The following is a 23,672-nucleotide window of genomic DNA, read 5'->3' on the forward strand; positions in this document are numbered from 1 at the left end:
ATTCATTTAGGAAATTGTGTTTTGTGTCTCAAAAGGCCTCTCTCAATTACCCTCTCATTTTCAAAAACATAAATATAAACATTGGCTAACTCTAAAAGAATTCTTAAATGTAACCTATAATGACAATAGTAATATTAAACAGCTAATATTTGATATCTTACTATGTGCTCATTAAATGTTTGACATACATTATCTCATTTATTCCTCTAACCACCACATGAGGGATATATTTATGCCATCCTCATATGTGGATGGAGAAACTGAAGGACAGAGAGATTAAGGAACTCACCCAGAGCTTGGCACGTGCAAGAAGCAGGAAGAGAAGCACATGGGAGGAATGGGAAGAGATGTGGTCAGGAGTCAGCCCAGGTTGTGAAGGGCCCTGTCGCCCACTGCAGGGTGTTCAGGTCATATTCCGAGTGCAGCAGGTGGGCACCAAAGGGGTTTAAGCAGAGGATGGCCAAGACCTGACTGACACTTTAGAACTGCGCTCTTCATCGCTGTCGAGCACTTGACACGTAGCTGGTCCACAGTGAGACGTGCGACAAGTGTAAAATATATGGTAGATTTCAAAGGCTTAGCACAAAAAAAGAATGTAAACTATCTCATTAAACATTTTTATATTGATTACGTGTTCAAATGACAATATGTTGGATATATTATGTTAAATAAAATATATTAATAAAATTTTAAAAAAAAGAAAAGAGACTCACCCAGTCACTCAGCTGCTCTGTGGTAACCCTGGGATTTGAATACAGGGTTCTCTGACTCCTAACCTACTTTAACCACTCTGTTATGTTGTAGCTCCAGTATAAGCTGCTTAGTTGGAGCATTTTCGCCCTAGAAACCATGTTACAGTGATTATAGTTCTATGAGTACCCACAAAAGCATACTGCATCCATGTAAAAGTATGAATACAGTTATACAGAATCTGACCATAACGTGTAAAGTCAGTTCTGTGAGACAATGCATTCTAACGTTTTTATTCTTGACATAGCAAGAATAGATTTTTGTTTTTAAGTAATTGGACAATGGAATCTCCCCCCTTCCCCTGTGCCCTATTAGCCTGAATATAGCTGATTACGTGGGGTTTTGTGATAAAACAAGAGAGTGAAATAAGAATCACTTTCACCATTGAGGGGACAGAGGTAGATAATTCTAGAAAGACTAAAATAACCACATATAATGGGTATAGTAGAAGATAAGAATCTGTTCTAAGTTTGTTTTTGAGAGAATACATTCCTATCATACATTACACGCTTATGGTTTCTAAGCCCGTGCTAGCAATTTTAAAGATATTACCTCTAATCCTCACAGCAGCCTTGTGAAGTAGATATAGATATTCTTATTTTATAGGTTAGGGTCAATTGAAACTAAAAGTGGCTCTCACAGCCAGAGAGGCAGTAGAACCAGCCTCTGAATTCCTAGTATGTCTAGATACCAAGTCTCCACTAGATGTGATTATTGGTGGTGAAACATCTCTGAGAGGGCAGTAAACTGTCAGCCTGAACATCAAGGTTGTTCCACAATCATATTTTATTTGGTGCAACAAGTATTTTAAATAATTTTTAATTTAAGTTCCTTTGCTCACCAATTTGTTACAGTTCCCTCATACACTACCTCTTACACTCAGCTTCAACAGTGACATTGATTTCATGGTTCCTGAAAGAATGTAAGAAGCCTGGTGGAAGATGATGATGATGATGATGATGATATCAAGATACTATACAAAAGCACTTCACTAAATGCCTTACACGTATTATCCCATATTTAATCCTAATAACAATCTAATATGTTAGATACAGTTATTCCCATTTTATAGATAAGGAAATTGATTAATTTGCCTAAGGCCACACAGCTCTCTAGTGGTAGTGCTTAGATTTGAATCCAAGTCTATATTACCCAAAGCGTGTGCTCCTAACTACTATTTGTATTGCTTCTGCTAAAGGACCATGTTGTAAATATTTCTGTTAAGAACAACTCCTGGACAACAGCTAAAAATATCAGAATATGCTCTAAGAACTAACAAACAAAGCTGATTACCTTTTTGTTCATCAGTAGACTCTTTCCCTTCCTTTAAAAAAGAATCAGCCAAGAGCCAGCCCTGATGGCCTAGTTGTTGAAGTTTGGCATGCTACACTTCAGTGGCCTGGGTTTGGTCCCCAGGTGCAGAGGCACACCACTCATCTGTCAGCAGCCATGCTGTGGCAGTGGCTCACACAGAAGAACTAGAAGGACTTACAACTAGAATATACAACTATGTGCTGGAAAAACAAAGAGAGGAAGACTGGCAACAGATGCTGGCTTGGGGTGAATCTTTACTAGCAAAAAAAAAAAAAAAAAAAGAATCAGCCAAAATTTAAATTCAAATCAATCACAAACACCTTCTATGGAGAAAACCTTCACCTAGGAGGTTGACGTAATTGTCCAGAGGATTTGAGGCTAAATAGTCTGTCCTTTGATTTCACTCTTGAATCAATGACCCTCATGCCTTTCTGTGATTGTGAAGACTATGGCTTCTCACTCTAGACAGCAGAAGAGCAAGTGAGCTAGAAGGGATGTTTGCTGATGTGTTAAAGAGAACCGCAACCTGGGCAGAGGATTGATGGTGGCTTCAAGAGAATGTGCTCTCCCATTCACTCACAAGTGTAATTTAAAGAGGATTTTTCAAGGCATGGATAGACACCATTACTCACATCAATTCCCACTGCCTTCTCCCTCTATAACTCTTTACTAATTCTGGTCCACAGCCATGCTGCCCTGTTTAATCAACAGCATGCATTTGAGAAGTATTCTCCAGCATCCCCAAATGAATTTCTTATAAAGCAAATTGAATGAAGTGGTGAAAATGATAAATATGTCTACAGTGTAACAGATTTGTTTCAAGCTGTATGATCTGACTGAGGGTAAAAGGGACTTCCCAATTAACTAGCCAACTTCAGATTTGATCTATTTTGACCCTAATCTTACTCTCAATTTTTCTCCCATGATTTTTTTTTCTGTGAAAACTTTCATCTACAATGTTTTATGATATTGAGGTCAATTCTCTGCTTTGAAAACAAAGATATAAATAAGCTCAAGGATGTGAGATTATGCAGGACAAAAATTCTATAACCTAGAATGCATTTGCGATTCACGATGTTTTTCTAACACTTTTCCCACATGACTATTGTGGTAGACAAGATAATATACCCCCAAAGATGTCCATGTCCTAATCCCTAGAACCTGGGAATATGTTATGTTACATGTCAAGGGTACTAAGGTTGCAGATGGAATTAAGGTTGCCAATCAGGTGACCGTCAAATGGAGAGATTATCCTGGAGTATCTAAGTGGGCTCCATGTAATCGCAAAGGTCCTTATAAGTGAGAGAGAGAGGCAGGAAACTGAGCGCCAGAAATTGAGTGTCGATGTGATGTGAAAAAGGAAGGGGTCATGGAAGGCAGGAAGCCTATAGAAGCTGGAAGATGCAAGAAAACAAATTCTCCCCTAAAGCCTCCAGGAAACAGTGCAGCCCTACCAACACTTTGATTTTACCAAGCATGGTCCTTTTAAGATTTCTGGCCTTCATAACCATAATATAATAAATTTATGATTTTGTGTGTGTGTGTGTGAGGAAGATCAGCCCTGAGCTAACATCCATTGCAATCCTCCTCTTTTTTTTTGCTGAGGAAGACCAGCCCTGAGCTAACATCTATTGCCAATTCTCCTCCTTTTTTTTCCCCTTTTTTCTCCCCAAAGCCCCAGTAGATAGTTGTATGTCATAGTTGCACATCCTTCTAGTTGCTATATGTGGGACGCCGCCCCAGCATGGCTGGACAAGCAGTGTATCAGTGCGCGCCCGGGATCTGAACCCAGGCCGCCAGTAGCAGAGCGCGTGCACTTAACTGCTAAGCCACAGGACCGGCCCCAAATTTATGATTATTTTTAAGCCACTGAGTTTGTGGTAATCTGTTAGAGCAGCAGAAGAACACAATACAAATATTAGGACCCAGAAGTGGGATGATGCTATGACAAAAAACTAAAAATGTAGGAATGGTTTTGTAATTGGGAAATGGAAAGATGGAAGTGTGAACAAACTTTTGGGGCCCCTCTCCCTGGTCTAATAGGCAAATCTAGCAGGCAAGCTGCACAGGCTTAAAGTCAGTAGGAAAACCCATGCTGTGCTGTCAAGCTGCTGTGCAGACCATCTTAAGCCTGTCTTACAGGGCCCTGCAACCCCACAACTCATGACTGAAGACGCCAGCTGGACAGATCCACAACAGGAAAAGATAAAGGGTATCTCGCTCTCACGTTTCCCGGCTGCATTTCTTAGAGACTGAGGGAAAATGTGACAACCCTGGTCCTTGACTCCCTCAACACATAGACGACACCAACATTACAAGCCTTGTTTGATGTATAACCAAAAAGCTCTTGTTCATGTTATCCCTGAAGTATATGACCATTAGACATGTAAGCCCTTTCCTGCACATGTACTGTTTTGTTAAAAAAAAAAGTATATAAACTACACTCAGATCTGTAGACCTCGGAGCAGTTCCTCAGAATATTCTGTTGAACTGTTTCCCGGGACTCAAGTTCCTCACTTTGATTATTAAGTAAACTCCTTCATTTAACCTTCACCTAGACACTTTACTTCAGTTGACAGAAGAAATTTGAGGATCATGATAGAAAAAAGCCTAGATTGCTTCAAACAGAGTGTTAATAGAAACATGGATGATAATGACTCTGCTAGTGAGAAATCATAAGGAAATTAAGAGAATGGTAGAGAAACATATATCATGTCTCAGAGAATACCTAAATCATCATAAACATACTGTTGGCAATGAAGCTGTATTACATCGTTATATGCCTGCCAAGCATGGGAGATAACTCTGATAAATATTTTATATATATATATATAACTTCATTAATTGTTTTTAAGAATTATTGAGAGGCCAATAGGAATTTTGGTGAAAACTTAGGAAACAGAGGTAAAAATCTTCACAGGGTAAATTATAAAAAATTATAACCATAGGTATAATTTTTCTAAAAAGCAGATATGTTGCATTGTGGAACTCCAACTTCTCTTAAAGAGAGGGCCTCACCCAAGCTCTAAAGCCAGATGGGTTTAGGCGCGCAGGTTGGGATAGATACTTGGGAGAGCAGAGCTACTCTTTATAGTTATGGGTGAAAATATACTGGGAGTGTGAAGACCTCAGAACATGGGCCAGCAAGGTACAGCACTGCATGAGCATAGAGGGGAGATTTGAGAGGACTTGGGGCAGAACAACCCAAAAGAGACTTTAGTAAATAAAAATATTGAAAATTGAAGTTATATCTAAACAGCCAATACAAATATGAAAAGGTGCTGGACCTCATTAGTCATCAGGAAAATGCAAATTAAAATCAGAACTAGATACCATTGCGCTGGGTGAAAAGATTGACAACATAAGGGTTAACAAGAAGGATTAACAAATAAGGTACCTTTAAGAAGTAAATTGCGCAACTCAGCAATTTCACCCCAAAACATATATTTAGGAGCAGCATTATATGTCATAGCTGTAACCTAGAAACAACAAGAATGTTTATGAACAATGGAACAGATACATCGTTTATGTTATGTTCATACAATGCAATACTATACAGCAATAAAAATGAGTGAACTATAGCTACACAGAACAACTTGGATACTGAACAAATACAAACATATTATTGAGCTAAACAACCCTGACACAAAAGAATATACGGTGTGTGACTGTCCACAGAAAGTTGGAAAACAGAATACAGCTAGCCTGAGAGTTTAGGAATGCATACTGAGGGGCAAATTCAAAAGGAAAAGCAGGGCAGTAATTCCCATAAAAGTCAGGATGGTGGTAACCTTTGGGAGACATTGGGAGGGACAAGGAGGGGGTTCAGGCATGCTGGTGATGATCTATTCCTTGACCTGGGGAGTGGACACACAGGTAGTCACCTTTGTTTTGTGTACTTTTCTGCTTGTGGGTTATATTTCACAACAACAATAATGGCAAAGAGGAAATTAAAAGCTGCAAGTAGGAAAGCCACAGTGCTAAAGGTCCTCAAAATCACCACAAACATTTCTGTTTACGTGTGAGCTACCTTTTTCCAAGACAACATGGTTATGAGCTAAATGATTTTTACCCTATGGGATGTAAATCATTACCACTCGGCATTACAATGCATTTGAAATTACTTTTCATAAATGTGCACGTACATCTCTTTGTCTCCTTTTAAAATCTTTAATTCATCAAACACATCACTGCGTCCATTATCTTTGTGATAATGGACCTGGTCACCGCAGTTATGGACCCCTACCTAAGTTAGGGAGGGAGGAAAAGAATACTTTTTTAAGCATAGCTCTTCCACATACAGCGTGCTTGAAAAAAATGAATAATTATAGACTAATGGAACCATACTTAGTTATTCTAACAGTTACTGCAACTAATTCTTGCACATTTCAGCAAATGAATATTACATGATCATTATTATCTCTAGGAGCAGTTTCAGGTGCTCAAAGAATAAAGCCAAAACCCTAGCCCTCTGATGAGACCTTCAGACATATTTCCGTGGTACAAGGGAATGCAGTATCAGTATTCCATGTGTAAATAAGTTCAATTAACAACGAGTTATAATTGCACAGGGAGATGAAAATTAGTTTAAACAAGTCAATTAAATCATAAACATTTCAGAAATAAGAGGATGTGTTTGTAATCCAATTAGTGTGTTAATATACTAATAAATTTACTGATTTGAATGGTATCTTAATTGTATAGTAGGGCACCAGAAGAAAAAAACAGTATATCTTAATTGTCATAAAGGGAGCTTTGGCTGTAGTATGACTACGTAAGTTTGGAGAAAATTATCCATGTTAATGAGATCAAAACGCTTCTATCTAGAATAATAAATAAGGTTACTTGATGGTTTTGTTAATAAAAATGCATCCAAGGGACAGGGGAAATGACTGAACACAGCGTTGTCTGCCAGACACTAATTACACTAAGTTCCTGATGGGAGAGAATGGGACATTTTATACCATGACCAAAAAAATAACTTCCATAGTTTAAACAGTCAGATAATCATGGCAATAAAATATTCCAGGGATAATTCTTTATTGCTATCTCAATTACCACAAATTAAGCTGATATTAATATACTTTACTGATGCTCAGCCTTAAGTGAAATCAGTTGCACTTCACAGATAACTCAAGGGAATGAGCTGATCTCCTATTTCTGCGTAATTACCTGTAATTTATGGAGCACAGAGAGATCTGTGAGCAGCCTAGTCAAGGTCATCTAAGAAGGTTGAATCACATTGTTTTCAATCACCATCTGTGATCTGGGCTGAGGTTGCCACCTCCCCACTTGCCACAAGAAGAAGGGACCCCTTCCCAGCACAGAAGTCATAAGACCAAATCCTCAGGCCAAGGGGCAGAATGATCATGAGCTTTACACAAAGTGTGCATTTTAATGAGTACACAGCATTCCAATGAATGCTGAAATGGATAAATAATGGGTTTTAGTGCTAACTGCAACATTTTAAATCAATTGGAATGCCCTCGAAGAATTTTGACAACCCACTCTGGAAAAAATCCAACTTACTTCTGCAAATTCACCCTGCTCCTCAAGCCTTCTACTCTAGCACTGTAGACATCTGTAGCATCTTCTCCAGCTCTCCCCAACTTTGACAAATCTCCAGCCACTTTAAACATCACCATAAGCCATTATTACTCCACTAATATTTCCCAATTTTTACCTCACTCTAATAAAATTCATTGTGAGGATTTTCTATTTGCTTTTATGCTCGTTTTCTTGCTTTTTTTCTTTTTTTAATCAAGTGGAAAAGCATTGGGGAATGACATGCAAGGGAAGTCACTAAACCCAATGATGAACTAGAAGTAGCTGAATGTGAGGGGAAAAGACAATCTGGGGTTTCTTGGGAAGCACTGTGTGTAGAATTTAATAACACAATAGCATTTTGTAAGCCAAAATTAGGAAACCAAGATAGAAAATGATCTTATATTAATTAATTTAACAAATACATAATAAGCACTTGCTTTGTGCTGGTCACTAGAACACAACAAGTCCCCTAATAGCCTAGAGTTCACAACTTTGAGTTTATTGCTTGGAAGACAGATGGTAAACAAACAAACAAGAGTAAATATAAAAAACAAATGATAAATGAGGAGAAAAATAAGACAAGGAAGAAAGGGAAAACAACAGGGGGAGGGGAAAAAGTTTATTTATGGTGATAAAAGAAAGCTTATCTAATAAGAAACACTTGTCCACAAGTAAGAGAGAGAAAGTCATGTGCCTAGTAGAGAAGAAATTAGGCAGAAGGAAAAGTATGTGAGGTTGGGCCGTGACATGGAGGGGCGCTTGGCATGTTTGAGGTAGGGGAAGGAGGACAGCACGGCTGAAGCTTAGAAAGTGTAGGGGAAAGTTGCACGACGTGATATCTAAGAGATTCCAAAGGGCCAGATATTAAAAGCTGTTATAAGCCATTGTAATAAAATTTTCTTTTGCTTGAGTGATATTCCCATATCATTAAAAGCCACTGGAAGATGATGTGACCAGATATGTTGTAAAAGAATTATTGTGACTGCTGGATTGCTGGATTGATGTTAGTGTGTCAGCATAGGAGACAGAAGAGTTAGGAGGTTATTGCAATAATCCAGGTGAGAAATTATGGTTGTTGAATCAGGAAGATAGCAGTACAGGTAGTTAGAAATTATCAGAAGTCTGTATATATATTAAAGGTAGAGCCAACTGGATTTTCTCATATTGGAGGTAGGATAGGAGAAAAAGACAAGAGTGATGGACAAATTCAAGATTTTGGTGTAAACAATCAGAAGGATGAAATTATTCTTTGCTGAGATGGAGAAAACAGAAGAAAGAGGTTGAGAAGGAGAAAAGAGTTGGCAGTTAAATTGTAGAAATAGTTTGTGATGCCAATATATCATTCAAATGGAACTACTGAGAGAGCAGCCAGATAGATGAGTTCACATTGGTCCACACTGCAGATATAAATTTAGAAATCATCAGTTTTTAAATGGTTTTAAAAGCAAGAGTCTGGATGAGATCACTCTGGAGTAAGAATACACAGAAAAAGGAAGAGATCCGTGGACTAAAGTGGGGAGATGAGGAACCACTAGCAAAGGAGATGGAGAAGTACCACCTCATTCCTAAGAGGAAAACAGTAACCCAGACTCCACGTGATATATATATGAGGTCAAGAAAGATGAAGACTAAGATGTGACATTTGGATTTCACTGTGTGGAGGTCACATTGGTGATTTCTGACAAGTGTTTTCAGTGGAGTGGTGGGGGTAAAAACCACTTTGAGTATGCTCAAAAGAATATGGGAGCAAGCAAACAGATGCCCCTTTCAAGGAATTTTGGTGGAAAGAGTAAGAAAAATAGGGCAGAAGCTAGAGGGAAACGTGAAGTCAGGAAATGTTTTTTGTAATGTGAGAAATTACAGCCTATTTGCATGCTGATAAAAACAAATCAGTAAAAAGGAAGAGAGAGGGAGAAACTACTAAAACACGAGTGTTGAGTTTGGCCTTAGAGAGAAACACAAGAGATTTCATTCCTAAAAATTAAGGAAAGGCAGATTATATGGGTACACTTTCAAGTAGACTAGCAGATGTCAGAGGGGGATCATGTAGAAGTTTTAAGTGTGTCTATTTTCTCAGTGAAATAGGAAACAAGGTTATCAGATGAGAAAGTACATGTTGAAAGTTTGATGAAAAAGAGATGAAAAAGAAATAGTTGCCGAGGAGTGTTAAAGAATGAATGGACTAGGAAAATGAGGTAGGATGGCTCAACAGCAGATAGAGCCACTTGAAGAAAGTGGCCATGGGTTTCAAGTAAGACTATTCAACATAACTTTGTTTTTCTCTAGACACGTTCAACTATATAGGTCCAGAAGCAGAGTAAGTAGAGAGTAGGATTCAACCAGGATTAAGTGTTACCAAGTAAATACAACGAAGGGATAGAGGAAGAAAGGGCAATGTGGTTGCGAGTGTATGCAGAGAAGTGATTAAAATGGCAGACCTGTTAAAGAATAACCAAACACCAGAAATATCAAAGCTGAATTTATTAGTCTGCCAGGCAAGGGAAAGTCACTCTGGAGTATACAGTGAGTTTCTTTGAGTGTGAAGTCTAAGGCTAGATATAGGGCAAGAAGAAGGACATTCTATCCAAATAGGATAGAATTCTGAAAGGCACTTTTTGATTATACATAAAGGTAAGGAAAGCCTTTCTTAGGATTGGTCATTATCTCAGCATGACCAGTCATTTGTACAGGAATAAAGCAGGGCCTGATTCTCAACAAGGTGGGATAAAGTAACTTAGCATCAAACTGGCTTAGGGTTAGGAGTGATCCAGTCCTTATGAGCAGGGGCAAGATTGGATCAGACTTAGGTCAAGCAGTGGTTAAACTCTGAAGTGCCAGTGCAAGGTTTAGGCCGAAATATTTCATAATTAGACCAGAGAACCCAAGCTAAGTAAGTATGAGAGTGAAATGTGATATTAGTGAAAATGTGACAGTGTACAGCCCATGGAGTAAAAAAAATAGCTGGCAAGTATATTAGAGGAACTGAGCTAGAAAGATAAGAAGTGGTAGCTGGAGAGTGAGATGCTTGTAATTAAAATGATGGAAGGAGTGTAATTTTAGAGCATCTCCTAGTCTGAGGTTCAACTAAGGGAGTGTATGTCTGTATTAAGGTAGAAGACAAGATCCTTGGAAGAGAAGAAGTCGAGGAACTTGGAAGTCAGGGTGGTGGAAGAATTATCAACATAGAAATTAAGATCAGTCACAATGATGACAGGAAAGTGTTAGAGAAAATGACAGTGAGCTAGGAGCTAAAATCTTCATGAAATAAGGAAATGATGTGTCTATGAAGACTGCAACAAAGGAACGGCAGCAGGTAGTGTAGTCTGACCCTTTGAGTTTCAAGACTGGAGACTTTCTGGGAAGAGAGAGAGACAATGATGTCTAATTGACAATGATAAACAAAGACACCACACCTTTAGGGAGAATAGAACAAGCCAAAGATGGGGAAGATGAAGTCAGATTAGAGATGTACACGGACAACTGTACCTTATTCTTAGGTCAGTCTGGACATTAAGTGTCCCTGCAAGAAAGGGTTCAGTGCCAGTCTAAAGTTCTACTCAAGGAGAAATTTTCCCCGTCCAATGTTGGGGTTAAAGCCACATAAAGAATGGTATTTTCATAATATACTTGGACCCTTCACGACAGTGGACAGTATAGGATTCTAGGTTTTAGGGTGGAAAGTAGTGGCAATTTCCAGTGGATGATTTCTATTTTCTCTCTGTAATTGCTCATACCAAAATAACAAATGACTTTTCTGTTCTTAAATCCAATGGACACCTTGCTGTTCTTGTCTTCTTTAATCTCTCAGCACCACATGACATTGTAAACTGCTTCCTGTTTCTTTAAATGCTCTTGTCTCTCAGCTTCTCTGACTTGTCACTCTGCTAGATATTTTGCTGGACTTTTTCATTTCTTCAAAAATGATGTGCCAATTAAAACCACAATGAGATACCAATACATACACTAGAATGGCTAAAATTAAAAAGATGAACACAATACAGTGTTGGTGAGGATACGGAGCAGCTGGAACTTTCAGACTACTGGGGAGAACGTAAAAGAGCACAGCCACTTAGAAAAGTTTGGCAGCTTCTTAGAATTAAAACGTTCATGTTCCATATGACTTAGCAATTCTACTCAGGTATTTACCCAAAAAGAAACTGGTCTATAAAATGACTTGTGCTTGAAAACTCATAATATCTTTATTCATAATAACCAAAAACTGAAGAAGAAAAAAAAGTCATCAACACATGAATAAAAAACCAATCATGGTACATCCATACAATGGAATACTACCCAGCAATCAAAAGAAATACGTAAACCACTGATATCTGACGTACGTAACGACATGGATGAATCTCAAAAACATTACATTGAGCAAAAGAAGCAATACACAAAAGAGTATTATTAGACTTATATGAAATTCTAGAACAGGCAAAACTAATCTATAGTGACAGAAAGCAAATCAATGGTTGCTTGGGGCCAAGGATTCAGCAAAGGGCATGAGGAGACTTTGGGGGGGGATGTATATGATCAGTTTTGTGCTGGTAAATGCTTAACAACCAGCTCTCTGAAAAATAATATGTTTATTATAAGTTTTACTGATATAAAAATGTACAGTACATAATTTACAAATAATAAAATATATAATAAACTTCACTGTAAATACCATACAGCCAATTAATACTCACAGAATGTTTTCCTTGGTTTTTGCCAGACTCTTACATGCCTAAGCTACCTATAATTCCAATTCAATCAAGTTTCCACAAATGAAGTTGCATCCTAATTCCTAATTCTTCTCCCAATAAATTTATTTTCATTGCATCTGATATGTGACATACTGTTAAACTCTTTCTCGTTCTCTTGCAAAGTACATTTATTAAGCTTCAGCTCTATGTATGTTGGAACCTAACTTGTTCATCAAAAACATGAATGATTTCTTTGCTAAACCAGATAATAGTTTTTAAATACAGAAAGATTATATCTTCAAATATCCTCAATTTTTTGTGCTATTCATAAAGTAACAGCTACAGACATGGCACTTTTAAATTTAATCTACATTATAAACATTTTATCTTTCACTTACTTATGTCTAGACAATCCACTAAAAAATAAGTCAAGCCCTGACTTACAGTGTTTATCAAGTTTACCATGGTGTAAATACTCTCACCATGGCCAATTTCAAGCCACCAACATGATATCATTGAACAAATACCAATATATAGTATTTCTTTCATTCAAATAAAACACATGTAAATAACCCCAAGATCACAGATAGTATTAAACATACTAAGTAACTAGGAAGTGTTAAGTTTTGAGAATGTTTTGCTTTTAATATAATTTATTTAATTAAGATCACACAATATAATTTTTAACTAATGGCTGTATCTAATAATTAGTATCCAAAACTCCTAAAAACGAAATGATCACAGAAGTGGCAAGCCAGATCCAGCACAACACTAGATATTTTCTGTATCATGATTAGTGTGTTGGTTACAGGGGTATATACATTTGTCAAAATCATGGAAATGTTTACTTAAAAGGAGTGCACTTTGTTGTATATAAATTATACTTCAATAGAGATGATTTAAAAGAAAACAATTGGTATCCCTTAGAGTTCTGTGTCAGGCCTCCTTTCCACTCCACTTGTACTCCCTGGGCCAGTTTATCTCCTCCCATTGTTTCAATTAATATCCATATCTTCATAGCTCCTGATTGTGTATCTCTTAAGTTTCTCTCTCTCCTGACTGCCACTTTCATATAATCAATCTCCACTTGGATGTTACAAAGACATTCCAAACTCAGTACATCTAAAACCGTACTCCACATCTAATGCTACCCAACTGTTCTCCCTCCTGGCTCCCCATTTCAGAAAACAGTACTTCCATCCACTGAGGTGCACAAGCCAAAAATCAATATGAAACTTAAATCTCCCCACCTCACTCTAACTCCACACCTCTAATCAATCAACATCTGTCAATTCTACCCCTAAATATCTCATGTTCATCTGTCTCTAAGTCCCTACCTCTCACTGCTCCACCTCAGATCACAGCTCACTCTCACCTGGATTACCCCAAAAGCCTCCTAATGACCTCTCACTGTTTATTTTTGGCCCCTCAAATCATCCTGCAAACTATGTAGTTTTTTTTATATATGCAATTCTGACTTTGTAATATAGCTTACGAGAGCCTGCATGATTGGGCCCTGATTATGTCTCTTACATATTTCTTTGACATTTACTCTCCAAGCTCACTGAATTTTACCCTCCAACCTCACTAAAATTTTTTCACTTCCTCTACACGAAGTCCTTTCTCCTCCTTTTCTCTAGCTATTTCCTACTCATCATTCAGATATCAGCTGATGCATCCATCCTTAGGGAAGTCTTCCCTGACCCCTTAGGTTTGGGTTAGATGCCCCACCTGTATAATCCATAGCTCTTATCACACCATAATATTGCCTAGGTAATATTCCGTCTCCCCTGCCAGACCGAAGCCTCCTTTAGGTCAGGGACCATTTTTCTGTGCTTGTTGTTGCAACACTAGCTCCTAGCAAGGTGCTTGGAAAACAGCAGCTTATCATGGAATATTTATTGAATGAGTCTTATTAACACTCCAGACTGAAAGGATTTTGTCAGGTTTTTCACTGCTAACCCTTGTCCTTGTCTCATGCACATCAAATTTCAGGCCTTGTCGCCTCAAACAGTACTGTAAATTCCTTGATGGTTTTAAGGTTCTGTTTTAAATTTATTTAAAAACCCACATAGGCTTCATATAGCACTAAGCATCATTCACTAAATACCTGATCAATTATGTGGATTCCTATTATTTCCAAAACCCAAACTCTTCAAGTAGACAATGAAGACCTTATCAACAAAATATGTAGCATGTTTCAAACATTTCTTCTAAAACACAGATTTTGTGTTGTTTTTCAGCCTATTTTCAAATAGTTTCCCTCCTCACTCACCCCTAGTTCACCTCTTCTCTTCCCTCCTCCCCTCTCCCACCTCTGCCCTGTGCTTACTCTTGCCACTATCTTGAATATCTTCATCTCTTGCGATTAATTTCTATCTCCAAAGGACGACTTCAGTTCTTGACTTTTTCCTGCTTTATGTTCCTTGTTTTAGGGATATTTTTCAATTCTCTTTCTATTCTAGGAACAGCAGTAGGTGCTGAGAAAACAAAATTAAGTAACAGACTCTACCACGTAAGAGCTTCCATGCTGCTGGGTCGGGGTGGCTGGTATTTAAATACATAGTTTTAATACAGTGTGATAAGGTGCAAGGTTCTGAGGGGGGCAGTGAGAAGGGAACCCCCTGTGACTGAGCATGGGAAGTAGAGGAATTGAAGAAGTCATTAAGAAAATTATATCTTCTTTCTCTAGATTCCTATAATAGAATAACATGTCACAGTCATTCCAGCACTTTCTGTGGCTAACATTTGTGGAGCACACCCATTAACTCATTTAACTCTCATTACAACTCTATGAGGTAGAATGATAAGATACTATTATGCTTAGCATTTTAAGGCTGAAATAATAGACTTAGAGACACTGAGTCAATACTCATGCTCTTCACCCCCGCCGCAAAGCATCAATCGCCAGTGGATGACCTAAAATAAACTTGGAGCAAGGGAAGGTGGGTCCAAATTCCAAATGGCAGTCTTTGCTTACCTGTAGATATAAATACGGTTGATTAAACTGTGACTGCATTTGGTGGCCACTGCAAGAAATTAGGCAAAGTAAAAAATTCTCCTTTGGACAAACTAGAGTATTCCAGGAAACCCACTTGACATGCTGACACAACTTTAGAGCATTCATTTATCCAACAAATATTTACACATGTCACATGAATCCTAGGACAGCACCAGGTACACGATAAATTGTTTGCATTTTTTTTCTCATATATTTGGGCCAAGGACAGTCTATACATCAAGCTTTAGGGGCAGAAATGAAATCCACAGCTGCTAACCCTCCACTCCAATATGTTCACACAGCAGACCTAGATTTTTTTCTCTCTTGTTGTACATTTATTTGTTTTGCTTGAATTGGGGTTGAGCATGTGTTTATTTAATGAGCGAAAGTCTCTCAGGAAGAAGAATGAATACCACAACTGCTCCTGTAGGAAATAAGCTAGATATGAGAATCCACAATCACTTTTCCCATTTTTATCAGGAAAAGTCTCTCTCTCTTGCATTTCTCAGTGTAGACACTGAAGCAGTCAGGCCAGCTCACTGACTCCCTCATTCTCTGTGTACACCAGCCAAGCAAGGCTAGTGTCCAATTGCCCTTCTGATGCTTCTCTTGCTGTTTGCATGAAAGAAAAGCTTGAAATAAAATTTACTCTTTGCTCTCAGCAAGAACTAATACTTATCAAATGCCCTGGTCAAACACAATAAAATCATACTGCGTAAGGAAATTGCTTTTGTAATTGATTTACTAGTTTTCATAGAGGAAAAAGCATTTCAGTAGCATTTTCATTAAATTGCTTGTCTACAACAACCAAAAAATATCTAGTTTTCAGTTTTTAAAGACCCAGTATCTCTATAGTTTGGATTTTAAAAAAAAAGTAATAGAATGAGGAAAAATGCTAAGCCTAATGGCACACTGTATGGTAAATAAAAGACGTAGATGTGTCCTTCGTTGTAGAAAAGTATAGAATTAGAGATTATTTATAGGGAACACAATGCTTTTGTTTTTGCTGTCTTAGGTTGGAAGACAGAAAAATACAGTGAGAAAGGAGTAGTCTGGCTTTGTTTATAATTTAAAAATGCCTTAACCCACTCCCCTGAGCCTCAAAGGAGAGTCCAGAAGGCAAAGAACAAACTCAACTGCTCAGATTCTGCTCCCCAGGACTCTGCATGTCACTCGAGGCCCCACGATGAGTCCATAAGTGTCAACAAAAAGCTTTTATCACTTAAAATACACTTGGTTCAAAAGAGATCAAGGTAATGAACTACATCCAAGTTTCCTGTTGGTAAAATCACTTGACATAAAACCAAACCACTGAGCCTTTGGCTAACAATCTGTGTTTAGTCATTTCCATATTAAATTGTAAGCGCCATAAGGACAAGGTGTGTGTGTGTGCAGCTGTGTCCCCAGGGCCACGCACAAAATGTGGCTCATGATTGATATATGCCTTTTAAATAAATAAATGAATTTTAATTTCCTGCTGAATCAAATAACAAGTGTCTTTGAATGGAGGTCAAAACAATATCTTTCACCATTAATTTCTCAAGGTAGAAATCTTCCCAAGCTCCCTTGATCTCCTATTTTTAGGGTGCATCAAAGGAACAGAAAGAGATGTGGGAGCCAGGGCAGAAAAATGAGAGTAATAGAAGGAAAGCTATAGGAAATGGAAAAATCACTTGGCACAATCAGATCAAAAGGTTGGGCTTCAAATTCCAAGTGGCAGTCTTTGCTTACCTCCAAATATAAATACTGTTGATTAAACTGTGACTACATTTGGTGGGCACTGCAAGAAACTAGGCAAAGTAAAAAATTTCCCTTTGGACAAACTAGAATATTCCAGGAAACCCACTTGACGTGCTGACACAACTTGAGAGCCTTCATTTATTCAACAAATATTTAGAGCCCTGCTATTTGCTAAGCACTGTGCTAGGTGCTGTGGAATCAACAGCAAACCTGCAATGCACGTCTGAGATTTTTTTGAAGGTCTGGGATAAATTTAAGAATCTGATATATAGACCCTCCCCTTAGGAAAAAAAAAAGGCACATTCAAACATGTACATGTTTTGCCTAGAATTTCAGGGGAGTTGTAGATCCCCCAAAGCCACTTCACGTACCCAGAGTATATATATGTAGCAATCCTACCAATTCCATTGCCCTCTGCCCTAGCAGTAATCTAACGTACTGCTGTATTTTGTCTCTTTGCATTTAAGTTAAATTCAGGTTATGTTCTAGACAGAAGCCTTTCGATTAGAACAGGTTACAAAAGGAGGCTCATGAAGGCAGGGCAAGATGGCAGGTGATCTCAGTCCCTTCCCAATCTCAGAGAGCTTCCTGAAGCAGCTCATAGAAATTAAGTAAATCATTTTAATATAGTTTTTAGAAACGTTCCCTAACTTGATTAATCAACCTGGAGCACTTTCTGTCTCAAAGGTTTTACTCATTTGAAACACTTTTGCATTTTCAATATGTAGATAACAAGCCAGGTATGAGGAAGAATCTCTAGGAAAAATCAAGCCGAGGTGTTCAATTCCACAGAGAAAATGCTAGGTTGACATTTAAAATACTTGTTTGCACAAAGGACACTTTGGGGTTTTTTTTAAATTAATTATCCTGCTCTCACTTGCTTTATGTATTATAATTCATGGATTACTGGAATTCATAATTGAATAATATGTAGATGTCACCTAGAGGTGCTAAACCAATTCTCCTACTTGGAATTGCCTGTCTAAGTAAGAATGACACTAACTTGAGCATTTTCTCTCTGGTTAGAGACACTATAGATTTGCAGTCGCCTCCATGTAATATAAATCAATAAAGAATAATTTTCCAGGCAGTAAATCAATTGTCAGTTCACAGACCCTAATACCTCTGTGCAGGATTTATTGAAAAAATGAATGGCAGTCTTGTTAGGAGATGTACAACATGCTTTATACGGACATAATAGTGTAAACCCCAGACTATTACATTCACTACAGTGAGGAATCCAACAGGAATAACTCTTTCTTTTCCATGAAACACACACTCAAACGGATTTTCTAATGACAAAATGAAAAAAACTTAAAAGACAATAGAAAAGATAACATATCTCTGGAGCGGGAGAGTGTGTCAGTCTTAGGGACATCATAACCCCTTTGCTGGGACTTTCTGCACTTTGGGTATGGTAGCCCTGAAAAATTAATACTCTAAGTCTTTGCCATCCAATAGGCTATCCACTAGCCACATGGGGTTTTTGAGTTCTTGTGATATGGCTAGTCCAAATTGAGATGTGCCCTAAGCGTAAAATAAACATTGGATTTCAAAGACTTGTCCCAAAAAAAACCCATAAAATATCTCATTACTAATTTTTATATTAGTTACATGTTAAAATGGTAATAATTTTGCTATATTAGGTTAAATAAAACATACTAATAAAATTAATTTTGTACTGTTTCTTATCTTTTTTATGTGGTTACTAGACAATTTAAAAGTACATATGTAGTTCACACACTATTTCTATTGTACAGAAGTCTTCTACACAGTAAAGTGGCTCAGGTGACTGACGGAAAAATTATATCATGGTCGGCCAACAATGAACCAGCAAATCCTCAGAGAAGCAGATAGTTAAGTAAGGGAACAACAAAATGAGGCTCCACTTTTTAGAAGAGAACAATATGTGGATCCTCTGAAGAAGTGGAGAGATGACAATGGTTGGATGTTCATGGGTGGGAAGGGAGGTCCCCAGAGGTCATATGGTAAATATTAAAGTGCTTGGCAAATGAAACTAGAGAACCTGAAAGCAGAGAAATGCCAGACCCGCTCATGGCTGCATAACCAGATTTGAGCTAATGAGAGGTATAGGAAAGAAAAAGCCAAGAGAAGTTTTATTAATGCCCTACGAGGACATGTTTGTTAGTGTCAAAAGTTAGCATTGGTTCAATAGTTAGAAGCAGTCTCATTCATTATTAGATGCCCAGAATCTTGCACAAGGCCTGACTCTGGAAAACACTCAATAAATACTTGCTAAATGAAAAAAATGATTAAATAGAAAAAAAAAAAAAACCAATGCACTTAAAGTATGATTTAATGCAAAAAAACCCAGTATATTAATTTTTCTACCGCACTAAACTAGAAATACCCATGGAGTAGAGTGGAAAAATTGGAATTCTAGACAATGAAGAAGGAATTACTGAGAAAAGGTGGATAAAGATGGAGAGATTTTGAGACATAAGAGTAAGGAAAAATTAAAATGCATAGTAGCATTAGTGAATCCTAATCAAGGGAAGGTAAACAAGGACTATAAAATGTGAAGAGTGATAGGGTCTAGGCCAATTTCTACCAGTCTGTGGCTGGGTGAGGTAATCATAGCTTTTTTAACCTCAAATTTTGAATTTGTATAAGGAAACTTTGGAATTAATTCTAAAATTCCAGTAGTCTGTAATATCGATATGAGGGAAATCAAAGGATGCAACCAATCATTCCCAAATCCTCAGGGAGTCCTTTAATAGATTCAACATCAAGGAGGAAATGCACGTAAACGTCAGTGCTTCTCACCCAGGGGTGATTTTGTTCCCCCTGGGACGTTTGGCAATAGGTCTGGAGATGTATTTGGTTGTCACTACTAGAGAATGCTACTGGTATCTAGTGGGTAAGACCAGAAATGCTGCTAAACATCCTACAGTGTACAAGACAGCATCCCAAACAAAGAATTACCTGGCGCAAAATGTCAGTAGTGCAATGTTGAGAAACTCTGATCTAGAATAATACAGAAACAGTATTTACAGAAGCCAATGAGGGTGGGACAAGAAAATACCAGAAATTTCAAAGTGCTGCACTGGTAGGACAAAACAGCTTGTATAAGTCTTAGGCTTAAAAAAAAAATGAAATAACACCTAAATTCATCATTCACCCCTGGTTCTACCCTCTCAATATCACTTCAGAAGTTTTGCTAGAATTCCTCTTAAGAAATCATCATCTCTAAGAAAACGAGGAAAATAATTCAAATTTATACAGGAGATGTACGCACGTTTTATGCAGAGGAAGTAAAAATTACGCTTTATTCTATTATGAATAAAAAGACTTGCCATAAATTTAGACTGGGTTCATTTCCTTATGCTTAATAAAGCCTGCACACAAGCACCTGAAGAGAAAGTAGAAAAATGTACCCATTAAAATATTTACCCTTCCAAGTAACCTAAAGTGGTAAGAAATACAGGCTTAATTATCTTCTCAGATTTTCAGCTGGCACATGAATTTGTAGTCCTACTATACTTGAAAAATAGAGAACACATTCAATATCAAATTTAAATCTACTGCTTTAAAAGTACCTTCCTTTGGGCTGCAAACTATAATCAAGTATTCTATACCACCATGAGTTTTAGTACATTAAGGTGATATAAAATATGCTTTCAAGATATATTTATGATTTATAATAATTGCGACTTTCAGAAACTAATAGCCAGAAGCATTTGACTTTTACCTTCAAATATCTTCACTCAAATCCAGTTAAAATACTGTCCAAATCAGCATAAGAGCTTCTATATAGTAAGATATTAGAAACAATCATCATTTTTTTTAAAGAACTCTGCTATTATGTTAATGCTTTATGTTTTACTCTTCCCAGGTAACATATTTTTTTTTATAGGAATCTATTAATATTCTTCAATAGAATTCTAGTGGTGATATTTTCAGGGAACCAAAGCTGGAAAGCATATAGGTATATGAGTGGTTGGGAGAGGGAAGTGAAGGATAGGCAGAGTTTTGGGAATATCTCACCAGATAAGATTCCTGAGGCTGCTACAACCAAGTACTACCAACTATGTGGCTTAAAACAACAGAAATTTATTCTTTCACAGTTATGGAAACTAAAAGTCTGAAACCAAGGTGTCAGCAGGGTTGGCTCCTTCTGGAGGCTCTCAGGAACACTCAGGAACCCCATGCCTCTATCCTAGCTTCCAGTGGTTGCCGGAAATCCTCAGCACTCCTTGGCTTGTAGCAGTATTTAACCAAGTATCTGCCTGTCTTTACATAGCCTTCTTCTCTATGTCTCTACCTCCTCTGTGCCTGTGTTTCTCTATGTGTCCTCTCCTCTTACAAGGGCAACGGTCATCGGATTTAGGGCCCACCCTAATTCCAGGATGATTTTATCTCTAGATCCTTAACTGATTATAGCTGCAAAGACCCTATTTCCAAACAAGGCCACATTTTGAGGTTCTGAGTGGACATGAATTTTGGGAGGACACTATTCAACCCACTATACTCACCATACCTTATTTGTAGTCAACTATTTTGTTTAAATAAAGGTCTGATTCTGTGTCTCCCTGTCTCATTTTCCATATGGCACCAAGCCTGAAATTATATATAGATAACCCTTCCCAAGGACCCATTGTATCATCTATAAAATGGCATTGGCATCAATAGATGTCAATGAAAGAATCTAAACTGAATTGGAATAAAGTGGTCAATGTACCAGTTTGGGCTTTTTCAAAAATTACCTGGGAACATTAGATAAGTGATTTAACCTCTTAATGTCTGTGTTATCAGGAAGATAAAATGAATTAACCATGACAGAATGTACTTGGAGTTTGATCGTAGTTCTTCCACCATATAGCTATTTGACCTTGGACAAATTACCCAACTTACTTTAATTTCAGATCCTTATTTGTAAAACCAGAATAATGTAGTGTTCATTTTACTGATAAAATGAAAATCCTGTATATGAATATGCCTACCACAACAGATCCAGTGGTTACCCAGGTGACAAATTTTGTTTGGCCAGCACAACGAACTTTATTTGAATTTAAATGACTTTAAGCAGAAAAGGCATTCTCCAATTTGCCATAGGCACCACTTTCCACTGCCTTACATTGAGTTTATCTGTCCTGGGAAGCCTTTGAGTTTGTTACTACAATGTAGATACATAGCAAATATTCAATAAATGAGAATGATATCAGAAGCCACCTGCCCCAGTACTGAACATCCAATTCAGCAACAGGGAATTCACCATCTACAGAGAGAGCTAATTACATTTTTTAAAATAACTCTATTTTCTGACAAATTCTTTCTTCTATTTCTGTAAGTTTTATTGACTGACCTTAGTTTTTACTCCTAAGACAATATTAAATAAATCTAATCCTACATCCACTCAACTGTCTTTCATTTACATGAATGCATCTATTGTGACTCCTTAATACATGAGATCATTTCTATGACAGCATTCAAAGGCGTTAACTGTAAATTACAATTAGTACACATCATTGACCATTCATCTCACTGCTGTCAAAAAATTGCCCAAGAAAATTTTCATGCCATGAGATGATTATATTTCAAACTTATAAACCATCAGCCCTCCTGTAGTTTTTTTGACTTTGTGAGATATGATGGGAAAACCCCAATTAATCATTCCCAATGTCATAGGAAAAAGGACAGAAATATACCCTTGTGTGAATTTAACAAGGGCTCTCCTTTATTTACTTTTCTTGGGCCCAAGGATCATAGAATCAAATTAATGGCCAATTTTCCTTCTCATAAAAATAATTTTTCACCTAGTCTTAACCTTCAGATTTACCAGTAGAATGTAGTAAGCTTTCCCCCCACCCCTTCACCCCAGGCCACCTTTCCAGCTCCAGAAGCCCCACAGAAAAGCTTGAAGTTTAAAGATACATTGAAAATGCTAACTTGAAACTATTGACCAATGGTCATATGTCAGGAGTCTGGAGAATTTGACAGGGGATCTCAGTCAGCTCTGGTATTACTGGTGTTTAGAATGCATGGGAAAGAAATACCAGTCACCTTGGACAGCAACTTCTCATGCGAAGGCTATAACTGCAAAGTGACGAGATATCAATATAGTCAGCTCTCTGCAATGGCTATAGGAATTCTATCGGGTCTGGAATGCTGAGATACTTACTTATCTTGCTAACTGCAAAATAAACTACTGTCACCAAGCCCTTGATATTTAGGTCTTGTAGAAGCTAATTCTCTTTAAAGATATGGCAATCCAAAGTGCCCTATACATTAACTATTGGTGATAGGAAAGATGAGGATGCCACTGCTAGTAATTTCCAAAGTATGTCAGGTTTATATTTCTCTTCTATCCCCCCATTCTAACCTGATGCTAAACTTACCCAAATAATCCTTTGATTAATGAAATAGTTGTATTCAAAGTCTTCTAAAGAAAAAGTGTATGAAGTTAGTTGGATTATCCTAATACATCAATTACAAATTTAGAAAACAGATTCTGGTACGGCCAAAAGGTTTTTTAAATTAATTTTCATAACAAAAACTACACATGCATTGTATACAAATACAGCAAAGCAGTGGAAAAAAGGATAAAAATCACTAGTAGTCAACCTAACCATCAGAGATAACAGGTGGTGATTTTGGATTTTGCATTGTACTTT

At 37.5% G+C, this 23,672-nt stretch overlaps 1 long non-coding RNA gene across 2 annotated transcripts in view; it reads right to left on the reverse strand.

The window, feature by feature from the left end:
* The window catches only part of LOC147917204 (uncharacterized), a 107,560-nt gene that overhangs the window by 67,940 nt on the left and 15,948 nt on the right, over positions 1 to 23,672 (reverse strand). The gene's annotated exons all lie outside the window — the stretch shown is intronic.

The sequence above is a fragment of the Ceratotherium simum genome, chromosome 4 (genome assembly GCF_057802395.1).
Source record: "Ceratotherium simum simum isolate JZ-2026a chromosome 4, ASM5780239v1, whole genome shotgun sequence".
NCBI lineage: Eukaryota > Metazoa > Chordata > Mammalia > Perissodactyla > Rhinocerotidae > Ceratotherium > Ceratotherium simum.